Source organism: Meleagris gallopavo, chromosome 1 (assembly GCF_000146605.3).
Source record: "Meleagris gallopavo isolate NT-WF06-2002-E0010 breed Aviagen turkey brand Nicholas breeding stock chromosome 1, Turkey_5.1, whole genome shotgun sequence".
NCBI classification, from domain to species: domain Eukaryota; kingdom Metazoa; phylum Chordata; class Aves; order Galliformes; family Phasianidae; genus Meleagris; species Meleagris gallopavo.
In genome coordinates this window covers 176,782,586-176,790,204 of record NC_015011.2, presented here as the reverse complement: position 1 = coordinate 176,790,204, position 7,619 = coordinate 176,782,586, and positions in this window count along the sequence as shown.

Genomic DNA, 7,619 nt, shown 5'->3' with positions numbered 1-7,619 from the left:
GCATTCTCGACATCCTTGTAAATCATAAAAATTGCTATCAAGGCTTTAGTCTGCACCACGTGCACACCTTTGTAATGAAGTGCTCCCCAAACCTTAAAGGCAAATGGGCCTGATACAGACATCAACAGAAGGAAAGCCCAGTGTAGGAGCAAGACTCTTCCCAGGCCTGCCAGAAGGTTCTGCTATGATTACTGCAGTAGAGAGAGGTTGATGCCTTCCAAGGATGGTGTTGTGCATTGCCTGTTTTTGTCCATGTCTGACAGGAAGCCATTTTTTGCAAAGAAAATTGTTCATCAGATTCAGTCATGTAAAAATGATTGCCTAAATTACATGGGGCTATCAGCTGGCACAGTTAACCAGGAGTGGAATCTCTTGGGTAGCTGCTATCTGTAAGTTCTGCACACCATGTGAGATGTGTTTTGTCTATAAAACATAGATGAGTTTAATTAAAGTAAATTAGTTTTGTTGAGCAGCATCTAAAATCCTTCAGAACTGAGAAGCGGCCATGCTGAGGTTCCACTACATTAAGAGGGATGCAGTGAACGTTGCTGTAATCACATATAGGATGCTAATGGAAGGGAATCATTAAGGTTGGAAAAGACCACTAAGATCATCCAGCCTGACCATCAACCCACCCCCACCGTGCCCACTTACCACATCCCTCAGTGCCACATCTTCACATTTCTTGAACTCTCCAGGGGTAGTGACTGCACCACCTCCCTGGCCTGTGCCACTGCCTCACCACTCCAACCTGCACCTCCCCTGGCATAACCTCTTGTCCTATTGCTGTTACCTGGGAGAAGAGGCTGACCCCCACCTCGGTACACCCTCTTTTCAGGCAATTGCAGAGAGCAATAATGTCTCCCCTGAGCCTCCTCTTCTCCAGACTTATCCCAGTTCTCTCATCTAAACATGGTAGTGCACTTGTGAGATGTTCCTCCAGCCTGCGCCTTCTCTGGCCGTACTTACGTCCTTCCCAACAACTGCATTTGATGGGTTGCTGGTTGGGCTAGGTGATCTTAGTGGCCTTCCAGCTTTAATCATTGTATGATTGTGCTGAATTGCAGCTTGGTTTTATTCCATGAACCTAGTGAAAGTTAGCAGATGTAGCTTAGGAACTAATTAAGCTTCCTAGTCACCACAAATGAATTACATCTTGGCAGGGTCGTGGTGTTTTTGATGCAACTTCGCCATGTATGGCTTTTAATTAATTGGAGATGTTGCCAGGCCCTTGTTGAAAAGATCAGGATATGGTTTTGTTTTTAAAAGAACTTTGAGTTCCCTTCTCACAAGCACACACTGATGTGAGAACCCTTTCCCCCAGCAGTGAGGTGAACCCATTCCAACACACACTCATTTGCACTGAAAAACGTGCTGTCGTGCTTCAGTCTGATGTGCTGCCATGGCAGTATGAGGGCTGCTGCCTGATCCTGCCTCTCGCTGCAGCAGTTCCCAGAGGGGAAGCCCATGTGCAGGTAACTGCCACCATTCCTAGCGGGGTGCTGCTAAACCTGTGGTGGGGTTGTGCAGGACCAGCTCACAGGGCGAGTTCCCTATTGCCCTCTGCAGCTGTAGCTGCTGGGGCCAGCAGTCCTTGACCTGCCAAGCTGTGCAAATGTCTTTTTATAAATACAAGTTCTCCAGCGAGTGCACTGGGGAGGATGAAGAGCTTGCATTTCTTAAATATATGTAAGAATCTGCTAATCTAGTTCCTTGTCTAGTGACTAATTAGGCCCATTTACTCTTTCTGCCGCTCGTAGCTGCTGGTACTTTTTTTGCAAACTGATGTGCTTCTTCAGCACCTAATTACAGCATAAACAATACCAAGCTGTTAGTGATGCAGAACTGCCTGGCTCAGAGAGCAGCTCTCCTCCAGGAACTTGCTAAATAAAGTCGAGGAAGGCTAAAAACTCCTCATTAAGATCTCTTTTTTTTCTTAGCCTGAATGTATCTTGCTAAATATCTGGGGTTTTTGTTTCCAACCTGCAAGGGAAAGCAGCCTGGGGCCTGGCCTGCCCCACACAGCCCACAGATGGACACAGAGACATCAGTCTGAAATTGGATCACATCATCTCTGTTTGACAGCTGCAGTCCTCTGAGCGATGCTAGATTCTGAGGCTGTGTGTTTCACATAAGCTCACTGTGTTAGCTACTCAGACAATTATTTTGAATGTTCACAATGTGTCACTTTTGGTGATAATACAAGGTCTCAGACATTTAACAATTCCCACTCGCACTTCTTATGGGTGATATTCAGTATCCCACCTAACTGTTCTCCTCTGTGCTGTAAATATTCATCATTTTCCCATGTGCTGCTGTCTGTCTGCTCCACCACTGAAATTTCTCTCTGCCAACCAAGCCATAAAGCACTGAGAAGGGCAGTTTTTCTCAACTAAGTGAAAATATGAGCTTGTCTGTTTAGCTCTGCAGTGATCCTAGCATCCATTCTGTGTTCAGTTAATGCATGTGACTGCAGCAGCTTCTGCCTCCCCGGGAGCTGGTGATGCCACACGATTCTCTCATGGCTTTTTTATTAGGGAAATAGAAAGCTCAATAGCTGCTGATCTGTGGTAACCACCTAAAACCAGAGCCCTCAGGGACTGTCTGAAATGCTGTGCTGGGTATCCTCTGGTCGTGGTGGACATCCCAACATTGTTTGGAAAGCCAGCTGCTGTCTGTGTGAGTGCTGGCCATGTGAGCAGCAGGCCCTCAGCCCAGCACTGGCACAATGACAGCTTGTCTTTCTGTACTTCAGGAGAGTGATGGGAGGCACACCTGTGCTGCACGAGAAAATGGAGTGTTTAACATATGGGGTGTTTGATTTTTTTTTCTCTTCCTATTCTTACAAAGAATAATCCATCTTCTAAGCTAAATTCTGTGTGACACTTCTCTGTTTAATACGTAGCTCCGAGCAGCATGCAGGTGGAGCTGAGCTGCATGATGGCTGCTGGACACAAATCCCTGTGCTGTGCAAATCAATCCTTGAGGAGCTGTGTGTGCTTAGGTCAGGCTGTTTGCTGCAGTACTTCAGCATTGCTATAGTGTTGCAAGAATTCAGCAATAATCAGCCACCAATAAAACAGAAATTTGCAAATTAGCACAGCAGACATTGATCTCTCTCTCATCAACAACTGGTGGCCTCACAAAGGCACTTTCCAAGTTGGATGGAGAAATGATTTTCAAAGGAAAGTAAAGTACTGAGCTGTTTTCTGGCACAGTTTCACCATATTGGTATGTGTGGAAATGCAGCTGTGAAGATGACAGATTAATTTACCTGTCTGTACCTTTTGTTTAGAAGCAGTTTCCATATCTGCTGTTCCTTCAGCTTCTTAGAGTTGATATGCATGCAGTCCAACTACAGAAAGAGTCAAGAAAGGGTAATAATTCAGTGCAGTGCTGAAACAAGAATATATTTACAGGTGAGAAGAGAAGACAGAAAGTTCCTTAATCTATGAAGCTGGTTTGATCATCATCTGAACATTTCCAAGGCAGGGTTTGGCTCTGGAGCTCCTGCAGGCAATAGCACCAGCAGCATGCACTGGTGTCAGGTGTACGCCTGAGCTCACCCCATTCATTTTGCATTTTTCCTGAAGCAAACAGCAGGTTTGGAGTTGGGGAGTGTTAAGGGAAGGGTAGAAAAACACTTGGAATGAGAAAAGGGACTGATTTTGCTTCTGCAAAAACTGAGCTCAGATGTGAAGAGCATCCTAATCTCTGTTCTGGTGGTGATGTTAATTATTATTACGAATGGGAGAGGCTCCAGCAAGATGATGTGGATCCTGACAAGCATGTCTGGGCCCATCCATTCAGGAGATGCAGGATGCTTTCAACCCGAGCTATTCTATGATTCTATGATTCTATTAACCTGTTTGCCTGGTCCAAAAGAACACAGATCTGGAGCAGGAGATGAAGGAAATGGAAATCAGAACACCTTGGCACCACCTGAGAGCAGGGGATGGTGGGACCAGGGGATCCAGCAGCATTCGTGATAGTGCTGCTGCCACTCACGTGTCATTTCTCTGCAGAGAGAAGTTCCAGCACTATGCAGCTGTGGAAAAATGCTGCTTGGCCGTACACAGTCGGTTTTGTATGGTTTGGGGTTTTCTTCAGGACTGCTAACATTTATTTAATGATTGATTCCATTAAAATGGCCATATTGATTCATTCAGAGGAAAATAAATGGTGGTTATCTGATACCATACGGTCATATTGATCTTGTAGGAGCTGATGGGACGAAGGCTTTCATCATTGGACAGCACGTTAACACCTTAATTGCTATATTCCAAACCCTAATTACAGGCCAGCTGGGTTCCTTGTGGGAATAATATTTATTTTTGATGTTGACAAAGCGCTCAGAAGCACAAGTCATACGCTGTGATTTAACAGTGATTAAAACTTGGCTATCGGCGCGGCAACTTGAGGGAGCTGCCAGCGGCTGAGGCCGGCAGTGAGGCCCTGGATGTGTGTAATTACTTTGTGCCCTGCCACAGACACATCTCCGCCGCTCTGTCAGTCAGTGAAATATCCGGAGAGTTGTTTTAGCACTTTAATTATCTGCTGTCAATCTCCGTCTAACCAGCGTGGACGTGTGCGCTGTGAGAGCTGAGCAGCGCTATCTAAGAGCTCCTTGCAGAGGAAGGCACTGAGGTCGCGGTCAGTGCAGGTGGGTCGGCAAACCTGTGCTCTGCCCTCTGTGCTGCGGTGCAGCTGCCTCACTCCCACCCATCTCCCCACTACAGCCAGCTCTCCCTGTGGCTCACGTGTCCCACCTCCCATGCATGCACTTCCTGCTGCTCACGGGCATTTCATCTGATGGATCCCACAGCTAATTTTGTGCTGCAGCTGACGACGCTGCTGTGGAGCTCTTTCCAGATTTTTCTGGCAAGGAATTCCCTGCATTTTTGGATGTGTAGAGGGGTAGTGGCTGTGCTGATGCTGTTAGAGGGCCGCTCAGGCTTTGCTCTTCTCATCCCTTCCCCCTTCCTTCTCCCGGAGCGCTTCCGCAGGAGCTGCTCCAGGCTCTCACCAAGAACGAACCGTTTTCTTTTTATTACTATTGAAGGCTGTGACCGTTTTTCAATTTTCTTTCATTTGCGGCAGGTACGAGCTCTATCTGCTTGGCTGTAATTGATTCCTGTTCTCATTTCTCTCCCACTGCCTTCAGAGCAGCTCCGCAGAGCTCTGTCAATGTCTGCAGCTGCTGGAGCTCTGCCTTTGCAGCAGCTGCCCCTACCCAGCCACTGCATCTGCACCTGGCATCCGCTCCTGGAGGCCTTTCCATGTGTGCTTTCACAGTGCCGTGCCCTGCACCTGTGTGACTTCAGCCTCGGGAGCCTGCAAATGGTGGGGCTGGGCTTGAGCAGCTTGACAGGCTGGCGGGTGTCTCTGACATGGGATATGTTAGTGGGCATGGTGGTGGTGGGCTGGCGGTGAGACTAGATGATCTTAGTGGTCAATTCCAGCCTTAATGTTTCTATGACTCTTGGTTTACAACCTGCAGCAGATAGCTGCAGCCCCTCAGCATGACCTTCTCTGGCTCTCTGCTCACTTCCTGTTGGTGTTGCTTCTAGTGTAGGCACCTTGATTTGGTCAAACCGCAGTTGTGCCTCCAGGACCTCATGTCAGATAGGGATCAAAACACAGCATCTCCTCAAGTGACGTCACTGACCACCAATGTCAGTCCCTCCTATGGCAGGCAGCTGCAGCATCTGCTCTGGATGAATCCTCCTGCAAATGCATGGCTGCCCACCGGGTCAGATGCACGTGGTTGCAAACAAGCTTCTCACAGGCAGGTTCTGTGTAAAAAGAGTGTCTGAAAAGTCTGCTTGTAATGAACAGTGGGCAGCGGGCAATGCCTGAATGAACGCTTTGATGCTTGTGGGCTCACTGATATGATTGAAAACTCTCAGAAGTGGCCGGCCCAGGAGCAGCTGCAGGTTTCATACGTCAGGTAATGAAATATCCTTGAACTGAAATGGCTGTTAGAAACCTCAAGAAAGAGCCAGATTCAAATTGCTCACGTCGCTACAGGTATCATACATTTTGCAGTAACTATTCTTGATAAAGATTTAATGCCAGCTGCCTTTCTGTGCATCCTGCAGGTGGTGGCTGGGTGCCCTGGGCTGCACTGAGTGGTAAATGGGATGCACTGAGTGGTAGACGGGCTACACTGGCTGGATGATGGTCTGAATGAGAGTGCTGCTCATGGCTTCCTCTTTGGACAGCAGCTGTGCAGGAGGCATAGACTGGGGGCAGGGCAGAAGGTAGAACCTCAGTGTCTGGCCCGGCCTAACAATGGGGTTGGTCTCGCTTCCCCATCAGATGAGTACTTGACTTACCTGTTCCTTATTGAGGGTAAATACAGTTAATTGGCACCTCTGGGCTTCATTTTTGAGGCATTGCCCATTGCCCGTGGCTCTGGAGGACATCTCAGTGGTTTTGCAGGACTGGCTGCTGCCACCTGCTTCAGCACACCAAGCTGTGGGGGACAGCTCTCGGACCCCGGAGAGCATCTGCTGGCTGCAGAAAGCTGTCACTGCTTTGGCTTCTTTGCTCTTCAGACCTTTGAGAGTCTCATCACCATCCTGGGGACTTGGAGCTGGCTGTGCTAGCTCTCGGTGGAAATTAAAATACTTTCTGCCACAAGCAAGTTAGCTTTTTAGCACTGTTTCTTTTACATCTCTTTGGGATGACTTAAGGCTCTGGAGAGAGAAAGATATTTTGTATTTTGCAAGTGTGCAAAAGGATGTCTAAAAGATGAAAGAACTGGTGCTCCTGGCAGGAATTTGTCAGATATTTGGAAACAGTAACACAGCTCTACAATACTGCATGCCGTATAAAAATGGTCTTATAATTATCATATTTGTTTTGTTCTGTTTTGCTGTTTTCTTCCTCCCACTGATTATTTTCATGTATACATAACAGAGTTTGGCAGTAACTTCTTTTTGGCTTACTGCAATGGCACGCCCCAACAGTAACCACCATACTGTCGGAACTGATGATAGGGTATAGGTTCTTTTTGAATAACAGACACTATGGCTACTTAGTGAGCAGCAATGCATTAATTAGAATGTTTCAAAAAACGTAAGAACATGGGTATAGTTCAGAGGAAGAAAAGACCTGACATCCAACAGCTAAGGCAATTCAATTTTAATTTGGATTTTAAAATACTTTGAGCATTTATAAGGACGTGTTTGAATAAGAGTAATAGTTTGGTATTCCTATGAAAATCCATTTTTGTGCCCAGGGTATAAACATCTGATTTGAAAGCTAGAGTGAGGAGTATGGATTCCCTTGGTCAGTGTGTTTCAGCCTCAGTGTTGTATAACTCACACTGTGCTCCTGGTTTGGTGGCACAGGAACTGCTCCTCATACACAGCTTTATGTAACTGCTGTATATAACCTGCTATAGCTTAACTGTATCCATTTAAAAAAAGCAATGACTGCTTATTCCCAAGTGTGGTCCCTGATCAAAATTGGAGTCTCCATTTTGGGTGTTAAATATTTATTCAAAGTGCAGATCACACATTTCTGGTGCTGCACAGGGAATTCATGATAAAGTACAGTTCCACAGTGAAGAACAAAATGTCTTCTACTTCCTTCCTTTTTTTTTCTTTTTT